This window comes from Miscanthus floridulus, chromosome 10 (assembly GCF_019320115.1).
Source record: "Miscanthus floridulus cultivar M001 chromosome 10, ASM1932011v1, whole genome shotgun sequence".
Classification (NCBI taxonomy): Eukaryota; Viridiplantae; Streptophyta; class Magnoliopsida; order Poales; family Poaceae; genus Miscanthus; species Miscanthus floridulus.
Window position 1 is genome coordinate 3,254,118 of NC_089589.1, and position 18,596 is coordinate 3,272,713.

At 46.1% G+C, this 18,596-nt stretch overlaps 1 non-coding gene and 1 pseudogene across 1 annotated transcript; one reads left to right on the plus strand and one right to left on the minus strand.

Annotated features, from left to right (window-relative positions):
- Positions 1-1,092: 1,092 nt before the first annotated feature.
- LOC136486092 (putative disease resistance protein RGA1) lies at positions 1,093-13,174 on the minus strand (annotated as a pseudogene).
- A 4,618-nt stretch (positions 13,175-17,792) lies between these two features.
- Positions 17,793-17,931, plus strand: LOC136490465 (small nucleolar RNA Z247). The gene has a single exon (XR_010767744.1). It is a non-coding gene; the product is annotated as a small nucleolar RNA Z247 (small nucleolar RNA).
- The last annotated feature ends 665 nt before the right edge of the window (positions 17,932-18,596 follow it).

The window sequence follows — 18,596 nt, forward strand, 5'->3', positions numbered from 1 at the left end:
TTCAGATCAGGGCAGTCGTAGATCCTCAATTCTGTCAGAGCAGTGCGCCCTTTTATGCCCTCAGCGACGAGGCCCTTCATCCCCTGCAGCAAGGATGTGATGCCCGGGTAGTCATCGATTCTGAGCTCTTGAAGAGAGGTGGTGAGACGACACATGAATTGTGGAAGGCAAGTCAGCTCTGGCAAGTCTGTAATCTCGAGTTTGCGTAGAGAGCAGAGTTCTCCGAGGCAGTCGGGCAACTGGTGAAGTGCTTCGCACCATCCTATCTTGAGCAACTGGAGGGATGTGAGTTTTCCCATTGATTGGGGGAGGCTGATCAGGCTACGACAGATTACGATGCTCAACTCTTGTAGAGACCGGAGTTTCCCTAGCGACTCGGGTAGCATGCTGGATATTAGACCAGCCGTACCTCAGGAGCGGAGGGATGTGAGGCTCCACAAGCTCTCAGGCACCTCGGTTTGCCACTCCAGAGAAGCCACGAATCTCCAGTAACATTGTCAGTGCCCTTAGGACCAATAATCTTATAAAGTGATGACCAATACAGCTTTTTTTATTGTCAACCGGAGGGGAGAGGTTCCCCACCTGCTGGGATTTCATTCGTTTGATCTTAGAGCATCTCCAAGAAGTACCCCTAACGGTCTCCTAATCTATGATTCTTTACAGGATCGGAAAAAAATCATCTCCAACATTTCCTATCCCAATACACGCACACAAACGATAGGGGAGAGGGAGGAGCATAGGACACCTTTCGGCTGCTAGATTACCGATAGGTCTTCCGTCGGCTAACTGATTGTCGACTAGATCCTGCTCTAATTTTTTTTTTGCTTGGCACGTAGGTTGTCGGCCATCTAGTAGCCGATAGGTACCCTGTCGGCTTGAATAGCCGACATGATGCTAGTTTTGCAATTTTATAAAAGCAACATTTAGATCTGCAATTATTTATTAAAAAAATTTGTAAATGTGTATCTGATATCTTGGCAGCAACTAAAGAATGTGTTGATCAGATAATGACAGGTTTGAATCTGAAACACTTAGATTGGTCGAAAGATCAGAAGCTGCCAAGGTCATTGACCGACTCTCTGTCTTGCTTAAGCGTCAATACAAGGGGTTAAACGAGGCTGCAGGTAAATGTGTATCTGATATCTTGACAGCTAAAGAATGTGTTGATCAGATAATGACAAGTCTGACCTTTCCCAAAAAAAATGATAATGACAAGTTTGAATCTGAAACACTTACTAGGGCCCAGTTTAGATGCAAAATTTTTTGCAAAATGAGCACCGTAGCATTTTCGTTGTTATTTGACAATTAGTGTCCAATCATAGTCTAATTAGGCTTAAAAGATTCGTCTCGTGGATTTCGTCTAAACTGTGTAATTAGTTTTATTTTTTATTTATATTTAATGCTTCATGCATGCGTCTAAAGATTCGATGTGACGGAAAATCTTGAAAAATTTGGCAAAATGAAGTGGAACTAAACATGGCCTAGATTGGTGGAAGGAACTAAAACAGGTGGAGTAAAACCATGATAGAGGCAGCAGCGGCAGCAATCTTGCTTTCATGTCACTGAAATTTTGCTCCTCTCGGGACAAGGGAGAAGAGAAGCAGCCAAGAGTGGTTGACTGACAAGTCTTGGTCAAGTGCCAAGACAAACGCGTACCAAGTGCGTACGGAGTAGTCACTGTGCACGCGCCGAGCAGGGATTGCCAGAATTTTCGCAGAGATCTAGAGAGGTGTGCCTCCATGATTATCCCATGATTAAGGGGGTGTTTGATCCGATGACTAAAATTTAGGAGGTGTCGCGTGAGGGTGTCGCATGGGGTGTTCGAATACTAATAAAAAAACAAATTACAGAATCCGTCGGTACTCCGCGATATGAATTTATTAAGCCTAATTAATCCGTCATTAGCTCATGTTACTGTAGCACTGCATTGTTAAATCATGGGTTAATTAGGCTTAAAAGATTTGTCTCGCAAATTAGTTGTAAGCTGTACAATTAGTTTCGTAATTAGTCTATATTTAATATTCCGTGTATGTGTCAAACATCCGATGGGACAGCGATTAAAGTTTAGGAGGGAACCGAACACCCCTAAGATGGAAGGACCCAAATAGATTAAGCAATCAAGAATTCATTCTCTTCATAAAAAAGAAGAAGAAGAAAATGACCTGTTCAAAAATATCGAGGAAGATGTCGCGGAGTTCTGGCAGACGTGCAGTGGCGACTGACAGACCAAGTTAAAGTTCCCACTTCACGCGGCGATTTGTCCAACGGGTGGCGCGCACTGCCGACTGTTTCACACACCAGGGAAGAGGAAAGAACCGGCCTGAAAGCAACCGGAGACTACCTCCTGCCCGGCCCAGGCGCAACTCATGTGATTTCTGTAGCCTGTAATGCAATCTGGCATTAAAGCATGCATTCGATCTCCACCATAGGCCATAGCAGCAAGCAAGATGCAGTGCACAACACCATCATCAGAAGTGTCCTCCAACACAAGAAATTTTACGGTTTCAAACTGTCACAAAAGCATTTCCAAATCATCACATCTACACCTGTATTCTGATCAGGACAGGCCATGCAACTCCCAAACCACAGTCATACGATTTGCCATCTTGCTCCTAAGTTGCAATATTTGTAGGTGGCTTCAGCATATTTCCATCACATTCGCACTGACAGTGCCACAGAAGAAAAACCCATCATCGCGCATCACTCGCAAGTCGCAATATATATAGTTCCACCTCACTGGCTGCGCGCTACCTCAGCTTCTGGCTGCCAAGAACTGTGACTGACGAGACGACAAAGCAGGCCCATCATGTTAACTGAACAACAGAACACAAACGTCTGTTCTTCTGTGAAATCCCATACTCCTATGTGACGAAGATCGAAGCATTACACTACACAGGCGCGTAGAGAATTCATATCATTTGAAACCAAGGACTCCCAGCTCCCAGGTGCAGTGGGCTGCAATGCAATAATAGGCAAATCCATAAATGTCAAAACTACATCCTCGTCCAAAGTATTCCACAAATCAAACCACATTTTAATAAATAATAATAATTAGGAAATTGGCTCTCTAGTGAATGTACACATGAAAACAGGGGGACTGCTCATAGATACAGGTAAAAATAGCACAACAAACTCACCCGATTAAGCAGTAGCATGCAGTCGCTGGCCAAATCCTTTCCACACGGCCACACCTCATTCATCCGTCAAAACCATGAATGGGAGACATGAGGGATGTGGGAGATGAGGTGCCAGTCCTCCCCTGTTCCTCTCTTGCAGCGCCTCTCCAGATCAGGGCAGTCGAAGATCATCAATTGCTTCAGAGCCGTGAGGTCCTTTATCCCCTCCGGCAAGGATTTGATGCCCGGGCAGCCGTGGATTCTGACCTCTTGAAGAGAGGTGGTGAGGAGGCAGATGGATTGTGGAAGGCAAGTCAGCCCCCTCAAATAATTAATCTTGAGTTTGCGTAGAGAGCAGAGTTCTCCGAGGCAGTCGGGCAACTGGTGAAGTGCTTCGCATCTTTGTATCACGAGCTCCTGGAGGGATGAGAGTTGGCCCATTGTTTGGGGGAGGCCGGTCAGGCTACTGCAGAAGCTGATGGTCAACTCTTGCAGAGACCGGAGTTCCCCTAGCGACTCGGGTAGCATGCGGATATTAGACCAGCGGTTCACTTCCAGGGACCGGAGGGATGTGAGGCTCCACAAGCTCTCAGGCACCTTGGTTTGCACTCCAGAGAAGAAATGAATCTCCAATGACTCGAGTGCCGTCATGTGCTGCAGTAGCTCCCACCCATGCCCAGATCCTAATCCTGTCACATTCCGTAGTTGAAGCATCTTCAGTTTGTTAAAACTGGGGGACGAAGAAGACCCCTGGCATTGGCCTGGTGACTGCAGCACCTGCTCACTGCCATGCAAGCTCAAGCGCTGCAGCGACGGAGGAAGGTGCGGCATCACCTCCAACTTAGGACAACGATTGATCTCTAACACTGATAAGCAGCTACCAACTCGGACATGTCCCAAGTGAGGTGTTAAATTGTAGCAGCCTCCCCCATCTTCAACATCGGGCATGGTCGTCTCTGGTACCATCCACACCTCTCCCAGACAAGGCAGATACTCCATCTTCAACTTCACCAGCGAAGGAAATGGGCCTCCACTTATGCTCTCAAGAGAAGACATCTGTTTCAGCTCAAGCAACTCCAAACAAGGCAGCTCCACAAGCCCATGTAGATTCTTCAAGTTCGGGAAATCACATAGCTTCATCACCCTCAAAAATGGGAAGGGAGCAGGGCCCTGTACTCCACCACCAACTTGACTCTGCATCCACCCTGCATATTGCCTACATGAATACCCACGAATGTCCAGCCTTCTAATACCAGGTGGTGGTTCTAGGCCATCAAGCACATTTTGCTGCAACTCAGTGTTTACCTCTTCCATTTTATTCGACATCCAATGTAGGCCCAACCTCTGTAAGTTTGTCTTATGTTTCAAGCATACCACGTGTGCATCGTTCGGGTCCATCACATGTGAAATACCTCTGATTGTTAGTTCCTCATCAATCCTAGATACATTTGCAAGCTCTGATATTCCTGCAAACTTTTCTCCCTTACCAACAACAAACAAGCCCAACATTTGTAGTCGACTGAGCTGTCCAATGCCAACAGGCATTCCTGCCAATTTATAGCAACCTTTTAGGTTAAAAACTTGAAGCTTCTCCAAGTTGCCGATGCCTTCAGGCAGCTCTACCAGCTCACTACAACCCTGAAGGTCTAAACACTCCAGATTTCTCAGTGTTGTGATAATTAATGGAAGCCTCACAATTTTGGTGAAACGTAGTCTCAATTTTTGTAGTCGACTGAGCTGTCCAATGCCTACAGGCATTCCTCCCAATTTTTCACAATCATTTAGGTTCAAAACTTGAAGCTTATCCAAGTTGCCGATGCCTTCAGGCAGCTCTACTAGCTCACGACAACCCTGAAGGTCCAAACACTCCAGATTTTCCAGTTTTGTCATACTTGATGGTAGCCTCTCAACTTTGCTGTAACTTAGTCTCAACAATCTTAGCATTTTGTTTCTGCCAATGGAATCTGGCAAGCATTTCAGCTCTCTACACCGTGATAGGTTCAATGTTCTTAACTTCTGCAACTTACCAATAGAGTCTGGCAACACTGTAAGCTTACTGCAACTGCAAAGATCAATACTTGAAATCATATGACAATCGCCAATAGAATCTGGCAAACTCTTTAGCTTTATACAGCCCGACAAGTTTAATGTTCTTAACTTTTTCAGCTTACCAATGGATTCCGGTATCTTGATAAGTGAATAGCTGCGTGTTACATGAAGTGCTTGCAGGCTCCAAACATCTGAGATACCCTTAGGAAGCGTTTTCACAATGTCGTAATGACATGGCAAGATATTTCAGATACTTAACTTGAGATATGGTGTTAGCTCCTTCTGCATTGAGATATCCCACCGTAACACTGCGCAAGTGCTTTGCATGCTTCAATGCCATGGCATATATGTAAGGTTTACACTTAGGCATATATACAGCACGTGCTTTTCTAAAAAAAAATTTAGGTGCCATATGTTTTGTCCGTTTAATCAAAGAAAAATATCTATAGCTCTTTGTGGTACTGCTGCTTGCCTCGTTTGGCATGTCAAGTGAAATTTCATCACCCAAGATGGACAAGGCAAGATCATGAACCAAATCATGCATCCCACATGTCACTCTCCCATCTCTTTCGTAGACGTTTTGTAGGAAATACACTTGCAGAAGAGACTCAAAGTGGTTGTGGCCAACATGCTCCAAGTCCAAGCAATCAACACCATCCTCAACAGCGATCATATCATGAGCAATCCATAGGTCAATCAATTGTTCTTTATCAATCCTATGACCTTTAGGAAACAATGAACATATTTTAAAACACTGCTTGAGATTAAATGGCAGATGGGAATAGCTTAACCTTAAGCATGCAGCTACTCTATCTTCTTTACCATCAACATTCAATAAATTTCTCTCTCTCACATCCTGCCACTCTTCTATCCGCTCCTTCCCATGGAGAGCACCTGCAAGTACTTTAATTGCTAGTGGCACCCCACCACATTTGTCCACAATCGCTTTCCCAACCTCTTCAAAATCCCAACCAGTAGGAGGTGTTACGAAGCTTTGTTGGAATAGTTTCCAGCTGTCATCTGGAGACAAGAATGGTAAGTAAAATTGGTTGGTGGACCCCACTATTACCGCAACTTCTCTGTTCCGAGTAGTAAGTAAAATCCTGCTTTTAGGTGCGCCAACCTTTAGACATACCATGAATTCTTCCCACTCATCTCGTGAGTTGGTCCAAACATCATCCAATACAAGAAGAAACCTTTTGCCCTTCAACTTGTCCGAGATAGTTTGGTTCATATAAGGCAAGGTATGGGTTCCTGGATTATTGTCAGAAAAAGCTTCAAACAATTTTTTGATGAGATCATTGACAACAAATTCTTTTGACACATGAACCCATAGTCTAACTTCAAATAAATGCCTCTCTATAATGCTACCATCATTGAAAACCAGTTTAGCCAAGGTAGTCTTCCCTGACCCACCAAGCCCGATGACCGAAACTATCTTAATTTTCTGTTGATCATCATTCTCTTCAAGCATGGATATTATCTCCTGCTTATCTTTATCTCTTCCAACTACTAATGCCTCGTCAACATTAGGCAATGATGTCACATCCTTTGTTCTCATGTTCGTAAGTCGAACAGGAGGATCCACACTATTTGTTATTGCTAGGTAGTCAGTTCTTTGCTTCACGATTGCAGCAAATCTCTTCTTGATTGCCTTGATCTTGTTGGCTGAGTTGCATTGAAAAACAAATGATTTTGGTATTGTGCACAGGTATTTGGACACAATACCACTGTCACCATTGGAGTCATGTTTTTCAGCCTTTAGCTGGAACTCATCAACAACATCATCAACATCATAAGAAATATCTTTCAACTTTTTCAGCCAAGCAAATGATTGTGTACTTCCAATAGAATTTTCTGCTGTTTTTTCCAGCCAAAAGTTGATCCCCTCAACAAGATCATGGAGCTCCTGGAGATCTTCCTTGACACCCACTATAGAGCTGTACTCTTTGATTAGTAGTGGAGCTAATTTGTTGCCCACAACCTTCAAGGTTCCAGATACTAAAGCAGATATGGCAGCAGCTTCTACCCCGGTCATTTTTCTTATAGATTCTCCTGTGCCAGATATTAATTTCCTGCAAAAATGAATTCGCAGTGAGCAGCCAAACATGAGGCCAGAATTCAAAAATGAGCTGTACCAAATATGGCTCCACATGCATGATGAAACTACATCATTCCTATTGTGCTTTGATGTGAGTATTAGTTTTTTCTGCTGCATTATTGCATGAACAGTACCAACACCAATGTCAGAGAAGATTTTATTCAAATAATAATCTGATAGAAGTGTACAAAATAGTAGCCGGTATATTTGATATCTTACCTGGGTAAACAGGTGCTCAAGTACGCATCCCACCTTTCAGTCTTCGTGTTGCTGAAGTGCTCCTTTACAAACAATGTAGAATTCCTTCTAACATAACAGTGAGCTCGACATAAGAAGTGTCATCTATGTTCGAAAATTAGAGAGCAGGATATAGGAGAGTACAAGATACAAAGTACATGAACATGAACTATTCAATGATGCCAACATTAACATACCACTGCCTCTAGAACTGACAAATAAATAGCAGTCCTTTGCCCAGATTATGATCTATGACTGATGAGTGGTCCAGTATTAAGTACCTTTAGTATACAGATTTATGTGCTGGAAAAAGTACAGGCATCAGAGACGAAATAAACAAATTCTTGACTAGAGCAAGCATGAAAATCAATTAGGATGTATATTATTTATCAGAAATAAACTAAATACCTGGAGCTAAGGGATTTGCTGCTGTTGCTATGCCATCTCCAAATGTGGTCTTCCTTTTTCTCCTCTGCAATGTGCGCACCAGAGTACCAGACCTCCGAATTTGTGTTGCACAGTGCGGGATGGAGCCTAGATCTTGACGGCCAGTGATCAGAGTACTTGGGATCTTCTGCTGGCTTGTGATGCTTCGTAGCGAACTAATCAACTGCTAGAAACAAAGACACAAGGAGTAGCGCAGAAAGCTTAAGGCAGGTATCAGAGATGAAATGAATGGATGTGCACGGAGCAAGAAACAAAATAAAATGGGATGCTACACATACCTGGAGCTCAAGGATCCGCTGCCTTTGCTATGTATACACACCAAAGCTTTCGGGGTTGCCTCTGCTTAATTGTGAGTTGTGGCAGCTTCCTTGTGAAGGTAAGCTATCAACTGCTGCCGACCATGGCCAGTCGTAACAAGGAGATAAGCATGATGGATGGAATCATGGAGAGATCTATATGGACAAATGGGCTCGAGGACCCACATGGACCATAGTCACAATAATGTAGAGGACCCACACAACTGAAAGGAGAAATTAGATTTTACCCCTCCGTTTTGGAACAAATCAAAATATCGAACAAAATGTTATGCTTTCAAACCTTGTCAATTTGTCAAGGATGGGTAAATACAGGCATTTGTGTTAGGAATTGAATACAACAAAATCAGTGGGACGTGTTATTCTTCAAACTAATATCTTCATTATCTCTTCTCTCACACACATACACAGCTCAAGGCTATCACATTTCATGGTGCATGAACAATCCAGTAGTTTTTAGTAGTATCAAGCACCTCTTAACTAGCAAAACTCAATTTGCTTTTGACTTGCATCTTTTCAACTCATACTTGCGTCTAGTTTCACTTCTTCAGACTTTGTTAGAAACTTCAAGGATCAACCAGTGTATAGCATCCACTAATCAATTTATTTTTTTTCTCATCTCAAGAAAATAAATTAATTACAACATTCTCCCCTTAATTTGTTTTCTTGAGATATCTTCTTCTTTTTAGCAATCATTTCTCTCAACAGAATCCCCATGTGGCGGCGGCTGGTGGCGGCCCTCCCTCCAACGTGGTGCATCGCGACCCAACGCCCTGGGCCTGGATCTGTTGTCCTCGTGTGGCGATGGCCGGCGCCTCTACCCCCAGCGTGGCGGACCGTGACCCCCAGCGGTCGCGTCACTGAGCCCCTTTCTAGGCTTCCTGGGCCTGGATCTGCCGTCCACGAGTGGCGGCCGATGCACCTCCTCTAGCGTGGCGCACCGTGAGCTGACACGGTCACGTCCTTGAGCCCCCCTTCTGAGCTTCATGGTCACGGTCCGCCATCCCTGTGTGGCGGCGGTCGGCGCCACTAACCCCAGCGTGGCGCATCGTGACCCACCACGGTCACCATACTAAGCCCCCCTCTTCTAGGCTTCTCGGGCCTGGATACTCCACCCTCGTGAGGCCACCGGCACCCCTCCCTCCCGCGGCGCTCCGTGAGTCGACGCGGTCATGTCCCCGAGCCCCCTTTCTGGACTTCCCATAAATGGATCTGCTGTCCCTGTGTGGTGGCGGCCGGCTCCATTGATCCCCCAGCGCGGCGCACCACGTGCCGACGCCCCGGGCTCGGATCTGTCGTACCCATGTTGCGGCGGCCGATGCCATTCCCCCTGCCTAGTGCACCATGACCTGCCGTGGTTGTGTCCGCGAGCCCCGATATTGCCTTTCCCATATTGCCTTCCCCCGCCCCCAGTGCACCCCCCCGTACCATGCGTGTCGGGGTTCTGGCCAGCCCAGTTCTACGCTGGACCAACGACGACGATCGCCCTCGAGTGGATTTCTTTCTTGAAGTCCTCGCTAAGGAACCTCTTGCGGCCTTCTCTCCTCGGTCAGCCAGGTCAATGTGTAGTTCTCCTCGGCAGAAGACTTGGGCGAAAGCCTTGCTAAGCTCCTGCTTGGCCGATGATGATTACGTTTTGAATTCATTTACCTCGCTGAGGCATCGCCTAAGAGCTCATGTGCCTTGGTGGTAATGGTGGTGTTGCTTTTCTCTTCTTCCTGGTATTTTTGTGTTTGTGCACTGTTCACTAGGCCAGGGGCATTTGTTGTTGTTTATTTTCCTTATTAGTGGATATGCCACAACCTCGCCCTTGTGCTAGGGTCGTTATATGGTTTTAGTCCGGTTTTCGATAATTAACCGGATGAAAGGGTTCTGCCTCGTTCCCAGAAATGAGGCTGTTGACAATATATCAAAACTATTCAAGTGGGGATTGTTCCCCCGGTGACACTTCAAAAAAAATCCTCTTATGTCATTATTAGAGAAACTAAAATTTCCCCTTAAATCTACAACTAAATTAAAACATCTATTACTATGAAAAATAATTTAAAACCCATAAATTACATCTATATATAATTCTAAATTAGCCAGTAAAGCAGAGATGAATGTATATCATGTACACTTGGCAGAACCTGAGAAGCTTGAGAAAACCCAGAGGTTGTGTCAAAACAAGAGCCTTCAGAGCAGATCAAGTTTTAGTGCCCCTAAACCAAGGAAGGTAGCCTCCTCCCTTGAGTCGGTCGAATAGAAATAAGAAACATGAAAACCAGTGAACCAGGGTAAGATGAATACGGCAAAATCAGTGGGATGTGTTATTCTTCAAACTAATATCTTCATTATCTCTTCTCTCACACACATACACGCCTCAAGGCTATCACATTTCATGGTGCATGAACAATCCAGTAGCTTTTAGTAGTATCAAGCACCTCTTAACTAGCAAAACTCAATTTGCTTTTGACTTGCATCTTTTCAACTCAAACTTGCGTCTAGTTTCACTTCTTCGGACTTTGTTAGAAACTTCAAGGATCAACCAGTGTATAGCGTCCACTAATCAATTTATTTTTTTCTCATCTCAAGAAAATAAATTAATTCCAACATTCTCCCCATAATTTGTTTTCTTGAGATATCTTCTTCTTTTTAGCAATCATTTCTCTCAACAGAATCTCCGTTTGGCGGCGGCTGGTGGCGGCCCTCCCTCCAACGTGGTGCATCGCGACCCAATGCCCTGGGCCTGGATCTGTCGTCCTCGTGTGGCGATGGCCGGCGCCTCTACCCCCAACGTGGCGCACCGTGACCCCCCCGCGGTCGCGTCACTGAGCCCCATTCTAGGCTTCCTAGGCCTGGATCTGTCGTCCACGTGTGGTGCCCGACGCACCTCCTCCAGCACGGCGCACCGTGAGCCGACGCGGTCACGTCCCTAAGCCCCCCTTCTGAGCTTCCCAGTCACGGTCTGCCATCCCCGTGTGGCGGCGGCCGACGCCACTAACCTCAGCGTGGCGCATCATGATCCACCACGGTCACAATACTAAGCCCCCCCTCTTCTAGGCTTCTCGGGCCTGGATACTCCACCCTCGTGTGGCCAGTGGCACCCCTCCCTCCTGCGGCGCACCGTGAGTCGACGCGGTCATGTCCCCAAGCCCCCTTTCTGGACTTCCCAGAAATGGATCTGCTATCCTTGTGTGGCGGCGGCCGGCGCCACTGATCCCCCAGCGTGGCGCACCACGTGCCGACGCCCCGGGCCCGGATCCGTCGTCCCCATGTTGCGGCGGCCGACGCCACTCCCCATGCGCATCGCACCATGACCTGCCGCGGTTGTGTCCGCGAGCCCCGATATTGCCTTCCCCATGTGGCGGCGGCCGGTGCCCCCGCCCCCAGTATACCATGCGTGTCGGGGTTCTAGCCAGCCCAGCTCTACGCTGGACCAACGATGACGATCGCCCTCGAGTGGATTTCCTTCTTGAAGTCGTCGCTAAGGAACCCCTTGCGGCCTTCTCTCCTCGGTCAGCCAGGTCAATGTGTAGTTCTTCTCGGCACAAGACTTGGGCGAAAAGCCTTGCTAAGCTCCTGCTTGGCCGATGATGATTATGTTTTGAATTCATTTACCTCGCTGAGGCATCGCCTAAGAGCTCATGTGCCTTGATGGTAATGGTGGTGTTGCTTTTCTCTTCTTCCTGGTATTTTTGTGTTTGTGCCACCGTTCCCTAGGCAGGGGCATTTGTTGTTGTTGTTGTTGTTGTTGTTGTTGTTGTTGTTGTTGTTGTTGTTGTTGTTGTTATTGTTGTTGTTGTTGTTGTTGTTGTTGTTGTTGTTGTTTTATTTTCCTTATTAGTGGATATGCCACAACCTCGCCCTTGTGCTAGGGCCGTTGTATGGCTTTAGTCCGGTTTTCGATAATTAACCGGACAAAAGGGTTTTGCCTCATTCCCCAGAAACGAGGCTGTTGACAATATATCAAAATTATTCAAGTGGGGATTGTTCCCCCGGTGACACTTCAAAAAAAAATCCACTTATGTCATTATTAGAGAAACTAAAATTTCCCCTTAAATCTACAACTAAATTAAAACATCTATTATTATGAAAAATAATTTAAAACCCATAAATTACATCTATATATAATTCTAAATTACCCGACAAAGTAGAGATGAATGTATCACCCTGTTCGCTTGATCGTTTCTGTGGCTTATAAGCCGGCTGATGATGTTTTGTTGTGAGAGAAAAACACTGTATCATGGCTGATACGATCAAGCGAACATGGTGTATATCATGTACACTTGGCAGAACCTGAGAAGCTTGAGAAAACCCAGAGGTTGTGTCAAAACAAGAGCCCTCAGAGCAGATCAAGTTTTAGTGCCCCTAAGCCAAGGAAGGTAGCCTCCTCCCTTAAGTCGGTCGAATAGAGATAAGAAACATGAAAACCAGTGAACCAGGGTAAGATGAACATACCACAAGTAGAGAAGAATCAATAGGACAGCATCCTTGTAGTTGCCATGATCTATGACTAGGGTCTAGGGAGTGTTCGGCCTTCAGTTCAGTACCTAGCTGAGACCAGTTAGAAGAAAGCTCATGTTATTTACCCAAGAAATTACAGGTGCAAGCAGAAAGTATATATGGCAGGCGAAGGAGTACAAGGAAATATATAGGGTGGACGACGACTGAATGATCGAAGAGGTGGCAGAGTAGTAGAGCAAAATACCTGGAGCAAAGATGTGTTGCCGTTGCTTGTGTGTACAGCAACGCAGGCGCATCAACTTATCTCCTGACCTCGAGTCGAGGGCAGGGTTCTGCTTCTGCACTTCTAGGTTCTGAAGTAAGAGAGGGCAGCAACTGCTAAAGCAAGGTGCAGTCGTCTCTACTCCGTACAAGCAAAAGCAGATGTGGACGGCTAAAGTAAATTACCCGGCAACAAGCAAAGAGGAACCTTCCGGGAAGCTGCCGCGGAGTTGTGATGCAATGCACGTACCGTGCATGGAGACCAGCGAGCCAAGATTGCACACGCTTTTCTTTGTTGGATGTCAAAGCAACAATGAAGGCCGCTGCTTTCGGCGATGACCTACCGTCGAACGGGTTGCGCGCACTGGCCACTGTCGGGTTGCTGTGCCGTCGCCGTTGCCGCTGCATGCTCTCGCTGCCGGGTGGAGTGCTGCATTCAAGTTTCAACATGAAGTCGAGAACTCAAACCTAAATGAATGAGCTTCCTCCTAATATTATGTATATACTTGTTCCGTTATGTTATACTCCTAAAGGTGCTCGCATAGGAGCATGGTGAAATAAACTTTGTGAAGAGGCTAAGGTCGCTGTAATTACCTGATCTTATATACACGAATTAATGCTTAATGTAATGCTTAATGCGTATCAATGATAATAATATAATATTAAAAACCAAAGTGATTCTTCTATTCATCTTTTACTTACTAAAATGCTCTCATGCTCCTCGTGTTCCGGACACATGACCTATGCTTATATGAGCTAAAATAACTCACGTCCAATGATACTATCGAGTTTTATTTAAAGACGTATTATGTTCCTTTGTAATTCATGGATACATTTGCTAATTAGTTTTAGAAGAACAAGAAGTTGATACAACGATATTGGTCTAAATGATTATCTCTAAACATGCTACTAATTCAGCTCATTTTTTATTATAAAAACTCTACCTAGCGCCTCTTTATCAAATTGCTCTATTGTACCAGAGTAAATACAATCTAAGTCTCTCTTCTGCGGGGTAAATATTTTTTTTCTAAATTAGTTTTCTTGTTTAGTTTCCATATTCGGAGGCGTTCCACGTGCAGGCTTGCATACTACTGTGGACAGTGCCCGGCATGGTCAGGCCGCACGCATTGACCTGCTGGCTCCTGCCGTGCCCACGCCGGCAGGCGAGAGTTTCCGCCGATGGAGACGCTACGGTGGCATCCGAGACGAATAGTTTGCTACTCCCCTGTGGCTCCAAGCAGTGGCGTGCAAGATGCAACCAATCAAGCAAGTCGATGCATGCATTTTCTCTTGCTCTGATATGATCTCGATCGGATTCATCCGATCGCCCGCCGCCCCGGTCCCACCCGGCACCGGCCACCGGCAGCTCGGCCAGTGCCTGCTTGATGCTTGTCCTTTCCCCGTGCGTGCGCGCTCGGGCAGGGAAGGGGGCACCGGGCAGTCGGGCACCACGAGCACGGAGCACGGCAGGCAGCTGGGCCAGAACACTGCTGACATGATTGGGACCTCTTTGTATTGTTCGATAACAGACACTCCTAGGCTGTGCGCTGCCTAATCGACAGTTTCAGGCCACCGGATTCATCAACTATTCACATCAGCATCAGCTTGCTTGTAGGGTACGCGTACGCCCAAGCAACTTGGAAACTAGCAATTGTCGCGTTCATGTTCAGAAAGCTGCAATTTTGATGCCACCACATGCATGTGTCTATTTGTCAATATTTCGTTTTAATATGCCTCGACAGTGCTGGATTTGTCGTGTGTTTGTGCCTCTCGCCGCGCCGGGGGCTTGCGTTTTATGGCCCTGGAACCTGCCCGTCGCGCCTTCGGACTCGGCCGCTGTTGGCGGGAGATGGAATCATCATATACCTCTGGTGCAATGTTTGGAAAGAAATAAATAGAAGAATCTTCCAATAAAAATCACTTCAACCATGCCAAGTACGGAGTAGCTCTTATGTGCAAAGATGATATCCAGCAATACCAGCTTGCAACGAGACCGATCATCAATGATGAGTAGTTTAATTTCTTTGTTCGAGTCTGTTCGTACCCTGGAAGTTTGAGCCGTCAAACTTGAATGGGCCGTAATGGATCGCACAAAAACTGTGACAGCAGCTTACGGGCGTGCCAACTAAAAACGCTCGCATGATGGAATTCAGCCAGGTTCCCCAACGTATACAACAGTAAGATGCGCCCTTTCTGGTGTTTTGTTGGGGAATCTAATCATGTGGCCAGCATGTGATGCCTAGTCAGAAATAATGTGCACATGCCCACTTGGCCGATATTATAGATAATGACAGAGTAGGTTTTGTTGACGAAGACTTGATAATTTGTTGCATCGTGATGCGCCAGGCATACATAATTTAATTTACAAATAAAGAAGATCGGAGCTCAAAACTTGAGCCACAATAAAAATTGATCCACTTGTTCTTGGACCTTGGAATAAGGCCTGGCGTAGATTAATTTAGAATTCGATTAGGGCACACTGCACAAGATGGTGGCGTTTGTTCCTCTTCGCCACCTCGGTGTTACGGGCACTGAGCTCCAATGCCTCCGGTGAAGTCTTCTGAGCCACGAGCTCCTCCCATTGACTAGGAGTTATTTTGCCGAACTCTTTGAAGGAAGTTAACCCCTTTTGAATATACTTCGTGTTGAGCTCCGTTGTGTTATACTCCTAAAGGTGCTCGCATAGGAGCATGGTGAAATAAACTTTGTGAAGAGACTAAGGTCGCTGTAATTACCTGATCTTATATACACCAATTAATGCTTAATGCGTATCACTGATAATAATATAATATTAAAAACCAAAGTGATTCTTCTATTCATCTTTTACTTACCAAAATGCTCTCATGCTCTTTGTGTTTCGTATGTGATCCGGACACACGACCTATGCTTATATGAGCTAAAATAACTCACGTCCAATGATACTATCGAGTTTTATTTAAAGACGTATTATGTTCCTTTGTAATTCATGGATACATTTGCTAATTAGTTTTAGAAGAACAAGAAGTTGATACAATGATATTGGTCTAAATGATTATCTCTAAACATGCTACTAATTCAGCTCATTTTTTATTATAAAAACTCTACGTAGCGCCTCTTTATCAAATTGCTCTATTGTACCAGAGTAAATACAATCTAAGTCTCTCTTCTGCGGGGTAAATATTTTTTCTAAATTAGTTTTCTTGTTTAGTTTCCATATTCGGAGGCGTTCCACGTGCAGGCTTGCATACTGCTGTGGACAGTGCCCGGCATGGTCAGGCCGCACGCATTGACCTGCTGGCTCCTGCCGTGCCCACGCCGGCGGACGACGAGTTTCCGCCGATGGAGACGCTACGGTGGCATCCGAGACGAATAATTTGCTACTCCCCTGTGGCTCCAAGCAGTGGCGTGCAAGATGCAACCAATCAAGCAAGTCGATGCTTGTCCTTTCCCCGTGCGTGCGCGCTCCACGAGCTCCGGGCACCGGGCAGTCGGGCAGTCGGGCACCACGAGCTCCACGACCACGAGCACGGAGCACGGCAGGCAGCTGGGCCAGAACACTGCTGACATGATTGGGACCTCTTTGTATTGTTCGATAACAGACACTCCTAGGCTGTGCGCTGCCTAGGCCTTGTTTAGATGGTAAGTTTTTTCACTCTCTCTTCATCACATTAAATCTTTGGACACATACATGGAGTATTAAATGTAGATAAAAAAATAACTAATTACATAGTTTGATTGTAAATTACGAGACGAATCTTTTAAGCCTAGTTAGGTCATGATTGGACAATAATTGTCAAATACAAACGAAAGTACTACAGTGTCAAATATCGATTCCTAACCCTAATCTAAACAAGGCCCTAATCGACAGTTTCAGGCCACCGGATTCATCAATTATTTACATCAGCATCAACTTGCTTGTAGGGTACGCGTACGCCCAAGCAACTTGGAAACTAGCAATTGTCGCGTTCATGTTCAGAAAGCTGCAATTTTGATGCCACCACATGCATGTGTCTATTTGTCAATATTTCGTTTTAGGCTGTGTTTAGTTCTAAAAAGTGCTTGTTAAAGATATATATATTTGTAACTATCCTTGTGCGTAATCTCCTTGATATGTACGGTTGTGGTAGAATCATCTAGAATAGAATAGAGAATATTTGGTGTAACAAATATAGTAATCATTGTAACAAATATGGTAACTGCAACCTACAATCAAGGAGGTGCACGCCCTATGTAAAGCCACCGTCACCTGGCTGTTCGGTGATAGAAATTAACACGTAGCCGTCGACCCAAGACAGGGCTCCGACGTTTCACCACCAAAGGCGCCTCTGAACTTTCACATGGTAATCAGAGCCTAGGTTTCCAATGGCGACGAGTTCAAGCGTTCCAAATCCGTTCCTCGGTTATCAGATCACCGAGAAGTTGAACAAGATCAACCATGCGCTATGGAGGGCGCAGGTTCTAGCGGCCGTACGCGGCGCACGCATGGAGAGCCACATCACGGGCAAGTCCCAAGCTCCAGCGGCAGAAGTTGAAGAGAAGAAGAGCGACGGCACGACCGTCAAAGCGCCGAATCCGGTGTTTGAAGAGTGGTTCGCCCGGGATCAGCAGGTCCTAGGGCTGATCCTCTCCTCCGTCGGCAAGGAGGTTCAGGCGCAGATCGTCGCCGCAGAGATGGCGGCACAGGCATGGAGTACGGTGGAGCGCATGTTCTCTGCCCAAACTCGTGCCAGAACAATGAACGTGCGATTCGCACTGACTACAACCAGGAAAGGTAACCTGTCAATCGCTGAATATTTCGCCAAGATGAAAGGTTATGCAGATGAGATGGCGGCGGCGGGCAAGCCAATGGACGACGAGGATTTGGCGTCCCACATCTGCAACGGGCTGGACGCTGAGTACAACCCGGTGGTGACATCTGTTACCGCCAGAATTGAGCAGATCTCGATCCCTGAGTTGTATGCCCAACTTCTCAGTTTCGAGACTCGGCTTGATCTGCAAGATGGCAGTGTCTCTGCCAACGCTGCCAACAGGAGCGGTGGTGGCCGATCTAACTACAACGGGGGTCGCGGCAACTCTGATCGCGTGGGCCGAGGACACGGCTCGCGTGGGCATGGCCCATCGCGCGACTCTTCGCGCGAGTCGTCATTGCGCGGACGCGGCCAACAGCGCTGGTTTCAGCGTCCTGCATCAGGAACCGTGGATGATCGCCCCCTCTGCCAGGTGTGCTTTAAGAAGGGGCATACTGCGACCAAATGCTGGCATCGCTTCGACGAAAATTATGTCCCTGAAGAACGTCATGTGGCTGCGGCGATGAACTCCTACAACATCGACACCAACTGGTACACTGATTCAGGCGCCACAGATCACGTGACGAGCGAACTAGAGAAGCTGTCCTTCCGCGAGAAGTACCAGGGCAACGATCAGATCCACACAGCCAGTGGTTCAGGTATGGAAATTAAACACATTGGTCATACTACTGTTCCAACTCAATTCCGCAATCTACATCTAAATAATGTTCTTCATGTCCCAAAAGCCAAGAAAAATCTTGCTTCTGTTCATCGTCTTACCAAAGACAACTCTGTTTTTCTAGAATTTCATCCTGATTACTTTCTTATCAAGGATTAGGCCACGAAGAACACCATCCTT